This window comes from Sander vitreus, chromosome 22, assembly GCF_031162955.1.
Source record: "Sander vitreus isolate 19-12246 chromosome 22, sanVit1, whole genome shotgun sequence".
In the NCBI taxonomy this organism is placed as follows: Eukaryota; Metazoa; Chordata; class Actinopteri; order Perciformes; family Percidae; genus Sander; species Sander vitreus.
The window spans coordinates 9702383-9711602 of NC_135876.1; positions in this window are offsets into that span (position 1 = coordinate 9702383).

Consider the following 9220-nt stretch of genomic DNA (forward strand, 5'->3'; position numbering starts at 1 on the left):
TCATAATACTGAAACCCCACACCCCTTCTTGTCTGGCTTTGTTTCCTTCGATTCATCCTTGAGGACAAAGATAACCCTGTGAAATAGTTAAGGGATTTGTTCTGAGCTCAAGTGAATGCACTGTTGTTTGTCCTTCTCAGCTGTGACTTTACCTGTGTGTGTGTGTGTGTGTGTGTGTGTGTGTGTGTGTGTGTGTGTGTGTGTGTGTGTGTGTGTGTGTGTGTGTGTGTGTGTGTGTGTGTGTGTGTGTGTGTGTGTTTGTATTCAATTCAAGAACAATTTTCTTTTCATGTGATTAAAATATTGAAGGCAAGCTAACAGTATTTGTGAGCTAAGGTCAATTATGTCTCATCAAGTGTCATACTGTACGAGGTGAAGTTACCCGTCACAAGGAAAATGTACAGCTATCTTTTAGGTGATCATTTGGGAGGGGAATTCTTGGCAAACAGAAGGCTTTCTTCATTAGGCTTCAAAGGTGAAACAAACGTGTCCCTGGCAACAAGTCTAAACTCAGCTGTCTTGAGTTATTGCTGCTCTTAATTTGGGTTTTGTTCTATAACCGAGACACTTGTCTAAACTTAATACTGCCCTCTTTTGACTGTTAGATAACATCATGTGCCCCCCGGACAGTGGTGGGATGTAACTAACTACATTTACTCAATACTGTCCTTGAGTATAATTTTGAGGTACTTTATTTGAGTATTTTCATTTCATGCTAGTTTATCCAAAAATTTAAACTAGCCCCACCTTTACCAGTTGCAACATTTGTGATGCTTACACATTAATGCATCAATAATTATAATTCAGTGAGGTATTATTCTAAAGGGCCATTCTGCATAATAATAACTTTTGCTTTCGATACTTTAAGGATATTTTCATGGTAATACTTGTACTTGTACTTTTGCTCTAAGTAAGAATTTGAATGCAGGACTTTACAGTACGGTGTACAAGATGAACTTCTATGAATATTTGGATTTTTTTTTGGAAAGTGAGCTAATTGAATTCACAAGCAAACCAGATATGCTGGGATAAAGCCTGACATATGACGCGTCTATCTCCGCTTACTTTTTTTTGCAAGAGCACCGTCGCTGCATCCGAGACAATTGTGATTGGTTTAAAGAAATTTGCAAAAAAGAAGAAAAAAAACAAGCCAGTGTTTTTTTCCCTATCCCAGAATGATAAGCAGGAGACCAGACCATCACTGACAGGACTACGCAATCTACAATCTACAGTCAACACAAGGATCAAAGCAGCTATTTCTGCACTATGCCAATTGTAAAGCTGTCTACAAGGTGAAAATGTGTCTCAGACATAATTGGAGATGACAACTACTCTTCCAAGACCTCTGCATTGCATAACAAGACCTTTTCAACACTTGATGCCCCACACCTCAGACCCGAACTCTGAGTAGTCTGATTAGCCTTCACATAGCTTTCCCTGTCTGCTGTCTCAGTCTCAGCTGTTGTATGAAGAGTTGGCCTCTGACATCGTCTTGATCTCCTGTCATTCTTTGTGTCAGCCACCTGATAAGTCTGTCTACCACGTTCTCACTCCCAACTTGTCACATACGCCCACTTGGCCAGGACCCCTTGGTATCACTTTTAACCGCCCTGTGTACATCTTTGACGTAATATTTTAAAGGGTTAGGTTTAGGCAAGGCAACTACTTGGTTAGGTTACATACGTAACTTAAGTTAAAGTAAGTCAACGTTGACTTATGGTTTCACACGAGACACAAACAGCGGTCTCCTAGGTTAAAAGTTCTGGGTTTGTTTCCCTCCACCCTGACCTCCACCCTACATGGACTTTATTGCTCTTTAATACTACGTCATTTGACAGTGCCATGGTTGAAGCCCGGTGCTGGTCTTTATATTTTTTTCCTAGGATGGCAAAGGCGTGACCCACCCTGCTCTGCCTGTGATTGGCCTTCCCTGATCTTATTATCCCTTATCCTAACCAATCTTACTCCTTATGCTGAAACCTAATTAAGCTAACCAACAAAGGCAACGTGTACTAGCCATTGTAGGGCGGTCATGACTTCAGCCATCCTAGTAATTTGGCATCCGGATCGTGTCTATGGTAATCCACGGTTTGGGGATTGAGAACAGATTGGTCTACCACATGTTAGCAACCTTTTAACAAACAAAAAAAGAACCAGACCTTATCTGAATCATTAAATGATTTATTTGAAAATCTGACAAGTAATACATGTTGAAACTGGAAGGAGGAGAGGAGAGAGGGTGATGTTGGATAGCTGGGAGCTTCAGGCTGGACTCTGCAGGGGTTGTCTCTGGAAGAGAGGCTTCTGTCCCCCATGGATCCCTAAAAAAGATGGAAAAGAAGAGAGGTGTCTGGAGAAACGTATAGTTGATGGGGATGAAGGTTGCACAAACTAAATCCTAACAGACAAGCTGGAAAGATATTAAATGTTGAAATGTGATTTGAATATGTACAGTGTAACCTTTACTTGCTCATGTAGTAGGTAATAGTAAGAGTGTATTCATTCAAATCGCGCAAGATATTTCACGATGGCTTCTGAATTTTAACAGGCAGTTGTGATGCAAATAAGGTGCTGAGCTTAGCGCTGCAGGTCTTGAATTTATTACGCAAGTAAAGGTCAAGAGAGCTGTCAAGTGCTTTGGTGAAAGTGTGCAGTCTCTCTACAAGGTGACTATGTGGTCTTATGTGACTGGAGAAAGTACGACCTGTGTACTATCTTGCCCTGCACTCCAACTTTCACAGTCCACACCTAGTGATTAGAACGCCGCTCTAACCTTGAGGGCATTGTTTTGCTACCAGGGTGGAACATACCAATCTTTGTTGAAATTTTCATTCTCAGCTGCCTTACACTCGCCACAATATCTCTCCTGTTGTGGTGCTGTGTTCACAGGCGAAGCCAGTCTAGGCTACCTGACACCAACAGCCACTTCAATCAGACTGTTGTTGCACTGACACTCTAGAATGTGAAAATGTACAATGGGTGGAGTAGTGGTGTGTCCAGCCTTTTCTGACTGGGGGACCCAAGAGGGGCACTGACTTATGCAGGGGTGTGTGTGTGTGTGTGTGTGTGTGTGTGTGTGTGTGTGTGTGTGTGTGTGTGTGTGTGTGTGTGTGTGTGTGCTCAGATTCTTCCGTACAACTTTCGGTCGCCTATTACTTCTGCATACTTTCAGCTACAAAAACCATTCAAATATCAAAACATTGAGCTCTTTAAGGCCATTTGTGCTGTATTCAACTTGTTTCTGCCATATATACTTTTTTAAATATTAAGCTTTTTTCTTTTTACATTGAAAGTCAATGGAGCAATCTTCAAATCATCTTTAGGCTTCTTCCATTTTTAAATGCTTCTCCTCCCACATACTTTAAACTACAGACGTCATTCAAACAGCTATTCAGCTTTTTTATATATTTTATAGTTTTTGTGTTATCATGTTTAAGTTTAGTAGTTCTTTCAGGCTTTTTCTGCATTTCTAATGGGTGTGTATTGTGTGACTTAGACTTTTTGTTCTTCCAGACTTTTTTCGACATACTGCACAATTACTTTTTTATCACTGTTTTCGCCATTCTGTACAATGACTTTTAATCATTTTTATCAACATACTATACTATGACTTTTTACACTTTTTTCGACATACTATCCTTTGACTTTTTTTTTCATACTATACTATCACTTTTCTATCACTTTTTCTGACATACTATACTATGATATACTTAAAAAGTCTAAGTATATGTGGCTGGTTAGCTCAGTTGGTAGAGCAGGCGCAAATATATAGAGCTTTATTCCTTGATGCAGAACGTTCAGGGTTTGAGTCCGACCTGCGACGGTATTGTACATGTTTCATATCTGACCTCTTCTATCCGTTTAGGCGGAAATCCAAATGAGCTATGAAAGATAAGTCAAAGTATAGTTTGTAGAAAAAGTCATAGTATGTTAAAAAAAAAGTGATTAAAAAGTCAAAGTATAGTATGTCGGACAAAGTCATGGTATAGTATGTTGAAGAAAGTGATAAAAAAGTCATAGTATAGTATGTCGAAGAAAGTAATAAAAGTAAAGTATATTGAGAAAAGTCATACTTTACTATAGTATGTTGAAAGAAGTAAAAAAAAGTTCTGTCAAATATGTTGAAAAGTCATAGTATAGTATGTGAAAAAAGTCATAGTATAGTATGTCTAAAGAAGTCATAGTATAGTATGTCTAAAAGAAGTCATAGTATAGTATGTCGAAAAAAGTGATAAAAAAGTTACAGTATAGTAAGTCAAAAATAGTCATAGTATAATATGTCCAAAAAAGTCATAGTATAGTTTGTCAAAAAAAGTGATAAAAAGTCATAGAATAGTATGTCGAAAAAAGTCATAAAAAGTCATAGTATAGTATGTCGAAAAAAAAAGAAATAAAAAAAATGTCATAGTAGAGTATGTGGAAATAAGTGATTAAAAAGTCAAAGTATAGTATGTTAAAGAAAGTCATAGTATAGTATTTTTCAAAAAAGAAATAGAAAAAGTTACAGTATAGTTTGTCAAAAATAATCATAGTATAGTATGTTGAAAAAAGTGATAAAAAAGTCATACTATAGTATGTTGAAAAAAAGTCATAAAAAGTCATAGTATAGTATATCGAGAAAAAAAAACTCATGGTATAGTATGTTGAAGGAAGTCATAGTATAGTATGTCGAAAAAAAGATTAAAAAGTCAAAGTATATGTGGCTGGTTAGCTCAGTTTGCTCACTGGCGGTTTATTCCTTGATGTAAAAGAGAAAAAAAAGTTACAATATAGTATTTTAAAAATAGTCATAGTATAGTATGTCCAAAAAAGTAATATTATAGTATGTCAAAAAAAGTGATAAAAAGTCATAGTATAGTATGTTGAAGAAAGTCATAGTATAGTATGTCGAAAAAGAAATAGAAAAAGTTACAGTATAGTTTGTCAAAAATAATCATAGTATAGTATTTTTTCGACATACTATACTGTGGCTTTATCACTTTTTTTGATATACTGTACGATGACTTTTTTCATCATACTATACTATGACTTTTTATGACTTTTTCTCAACATGTATGACTTTTATCACTTTTTTCGACATATTCAATGACTTTTTTCATCACTTTATTCAACAAACTATACTATGACTTTTTTTTTTTACTTTTTTCGACATACTATACTATGACTATTTTTGACATACTATACTGTAACTTTTATAACACTTTTTCAACATACTATACTATGACTTTGTTCAACCAACTATACTATGACTTTTTTAATCACTTTTTTCAACATACTATACAATGAGTTTTTTTATCACTTTTTTGGGCATACTATACTGTGACATACTATACTATGACTTTTTTTTATCACTTTTTCAACATTCTATACTATGACATATTATTGCTTTTTTCAACATACTATACTATAACTTTTTTCGACATACTACACTGTGACTTTTTCATGACTTTTTACAAGAAACTGTACTAGACGACATACTATGCAATTACTTTTTTATCACTTTTTTCAACATTCTATACTATGACTTGATTTTCACTTTTTTCGACATATGACTTTGTTCAAAATACTATACTATAACGTTTTCATCCCTTTTTTCGACATACTACGTTTTTTTTTATATATACTATACTATGACTTTTTAAAATACTTTTTTTGACTTACTATACCATGACTTTTTTAATATCTTTTTTAAACATACTATACTATGACGTTTTTTTTATCATTTTGTTAAACATACTACCACATTTTGTCGAAAGGAGCCAGTTGAGGTGGTTCGGGCATCTGGTAAGGATGCCCCCTGGGCGCCTCCCTAGGGAGGTGTTCCAGGCACGTCCAGCTGGGAGGAGGCCTCGGGGGAGACCCAGGACTAGGTGGAGGGATTATATCTCCAACCTGGCCTGGGAACGCCCCGGGATCCCCCAGTCAGAGCTGGTTAATGTGGCCCGGGAAAGGGAAGTTTGGGGTCCCCTGCTGGAGCTGCTGCCCCCGCGACCCGACCCCGGATAAGCGGATGAAGATGGATGGATGGATACCACATTTTTTAACTTTCCACACACAGTTTACCAGGGCACTTTCAGTTAATCTCAGTAGCAAGCAGTTATAAACAGGTGTGATAATTGAACATCATAGTCAGGGTAAGGCTTGATCACAGCTGGAAGGACCAGCTGCTGCTCTCCTATACCATGACACCGCACTTTTCCCCAGACATAAAAACATTTAAAAAAACACATAAATAATTGTACTAGATCATCAATACCAGTCAATAGCAAATTCAATATGATATTTTCAGATTGGCCATGATAACTCTGATAACTTATATACCAGAGTTTTTACAGAAATAATTAGCTCAGAGTGAATGAAACCTACTATCAGGAATTTAAAAACACACAAAAAGCTGTAAACAGGAATAATGAATAAATTATCATAACAAGATTGAAACAGATGCATCAATCACAGCCCAGATTTATCTTATGAGTACTTAACCTTTTGTGTCCCTCTAAGTATGTGATACATAATACTTGCACTAATTATGTATTATTTCACCCACCTGAAATCCATCCACTATATCCACAGATTGATGTGCATCACTACCGTACAGTGCCAGAAACAGGTTGCGGTAACAAAAATGGGGTGAAAATGTATCATAAATCAGGAGAAATACAGTTAATTGCGAAAGATGCAGTGAAAAATAGAGTCTCTCAAGAAACCGGGAGGGTGGCAAGTATGGGTTGTCGATACACAGTAGGAAAATGTGCCAAAATTCTAAGGGCATATCATTGGGTCCTGCAGTTGGCTGTACCGTCATAAATGTACTGTACCCTGTGACAGGCGCCATCATTCTCTAACCCTGAACTAACTTTAAGCTGCTTTCAAATCCTTCACTCACTTAATAAAGGGCTCAGCTGCCTTATATCAACATTTTATCTGCACAGGCTAAACTACAGTGGCTGGCACAACTGGCAGATGAAGCAGGGGGCTGATAATCTCAGCAAGGCAGAGCCTGATTTCAGCTACGTCTGCATCAATGCATGCCGCTACCTCCAAGATCTCTTGCAGAATTTTCAAGACCTGCTCTGCTGCAGCACCTCTGACTTGTGCGGTTCCAGCAGCAACAAGCCCGTCTGCCTCCGCGTGTTGCTGTTACACTCCAACGTTCACAGCAGAGGAGGACAGAAAGGCTCTTTTGCTCTGCCACACAGTGCAGGGACATTTTAGCTCATTATTATTCAAGCATTTATTAATTACGGCCTCAGAGAAGGTATCCGTCTCCTCTGTGAGTGAGGAGTATATTCCTCTGGGGGGGAGGAAATTACACCTGATCATAATGAGGTAAGCAATAAGGCTTTTTTCTAGTATGTTATGTTTTATGTGGCCAGTTTAGTCTTTGCTTAGTATTGTGCCCGGCTGTAATGTCTCCATCTTGTGGTTCGTACAGGTACAGTCCTCGTTTACACTATCAGAAACATATTTATTGCCACAGTTAGTTTTTACTTGCATGGAATTTGCCTTGGTGTGCTTGGCGTAGGGCTGGGCAATATATCAATATTATATTTAATCGATATATGAGTGTTATCGTTCCTGGTTTTAAAGGCTGCATTACAGTACAGTGATGTCATTTTCTGAACTCACCAGACTGTTGTAACTGTTCTATTATTTGCCTTTACCCACTTCGTCATTATATCCACATTACTGATGATTATTTATCTAAAATCTCATTGTGTAAATATTTAGTGAAAGCACCAATAGTCAACACTAGAATGTTGTCGCAATATCGATATCGAGGTATTTGGTAAAAAATATCATATTTGATTTTCTCCATATCCCCCAGCTCTAGTTTGGTGCATACAATAAACATATGAAAATAAACAATAGAGAAAAGTACTGTAACCATCAAGAACATAAAGTTACAGACAGAAATATATAATAAGAAATATGTATGAAGACGCTATAACAAATATGTACAATATAACAGTTTTAGAGAAGATAAGAACGCCGTAGGGTTTTGTGAAGGGTGTGCAAAAATATTGATCAGAGGAAGTTCACAGTATATATAATTCAATAGGCGCACAGTCATTGTCTCTGGCAGGTTGGAATCTTCAGCTGCTGCAGGAAGTACATCCTCTTGTGCTTTTTTGGATGTTCAGCTTCCACTTGAGGTCCTGGGAGATGATGGAGCCCAGGAAGCGGAAGGACTTGTTCACTTTACGTGGAAATTTCGAAGAGGAGCTTGATACCACTGTGCTGTGGCCTGTCTCACAGCACCAGACATAAACTATTTACAGGATTTCACACTTGAAACAAACTTAACGTGTTTGTGTTTTGTCTGGTGTTTTCTCGGTTTCTGCACCTCAAACTGAATTTGATTACAGCTGCATTTTTTTACGGTTAGAATAACAAATGAACTTAAACTTGATGTGCAGCACAACAGGGTTGATCCTGTCCAGAAGTGTTGAGATTTGCTGAAAGGTCGCTAATGATGCTTAACTGGACTCGTCTTTTTTGCTGGTCGTTGTCTCCTTCCTAACGAGTAACATTGTTTATAATCTGTGCTGTTGTGATATTCTGTCATCCTCAGCTACTCTTGGTCTCTCTTTCTACTTCTTTGTTCTTGTTAAAACACCCGGACCAGTCTGAAAACCTCTTTATTTGAAGATGTACAGTATACGGTATCTGATGTTTTAATACTTTTTTTTTTTTACAATTTGCATTCTGTGTCACTACTACGCCCTCTGTACTTCCTTTACAGCAAAGCTTTATAAGACAAGTTTCCTCAGTTCACTTTAAATCCTCTGATAATAATAATAAAGTGCAACTGTACTGTATGTGCATGGAAAAAGTATAAACATTGAATGTGTCCGTTATGTGCATTTGCTACTAATTATTCATAGATGGGTGGTCAGCTTCAGCTCCAGGCCAGCTGGCAGATCATATTTTCACATAGCACCAGCGGGATTTCCAAAACAGATTAGAGAGATTTAACAGCAGTTCACACTGAGATACGACCGGGCTACAGCTTCAGTGTTACGTCACCATCACATTCAAAATATCAGCAGGAATAGTGCTACTGGCAGAAATTCCTGTATGCATTTGAAATACTCTGCTAAAAATGTATTGTATTGTATAGTCTTTAGGTTTAGATGCCTGTAGGTCCATAGAGACTGTATGTTACTTCTGGTCAGCGATGGATTTTGTGCACCGTTTAAAGAACACTATGTGCTAA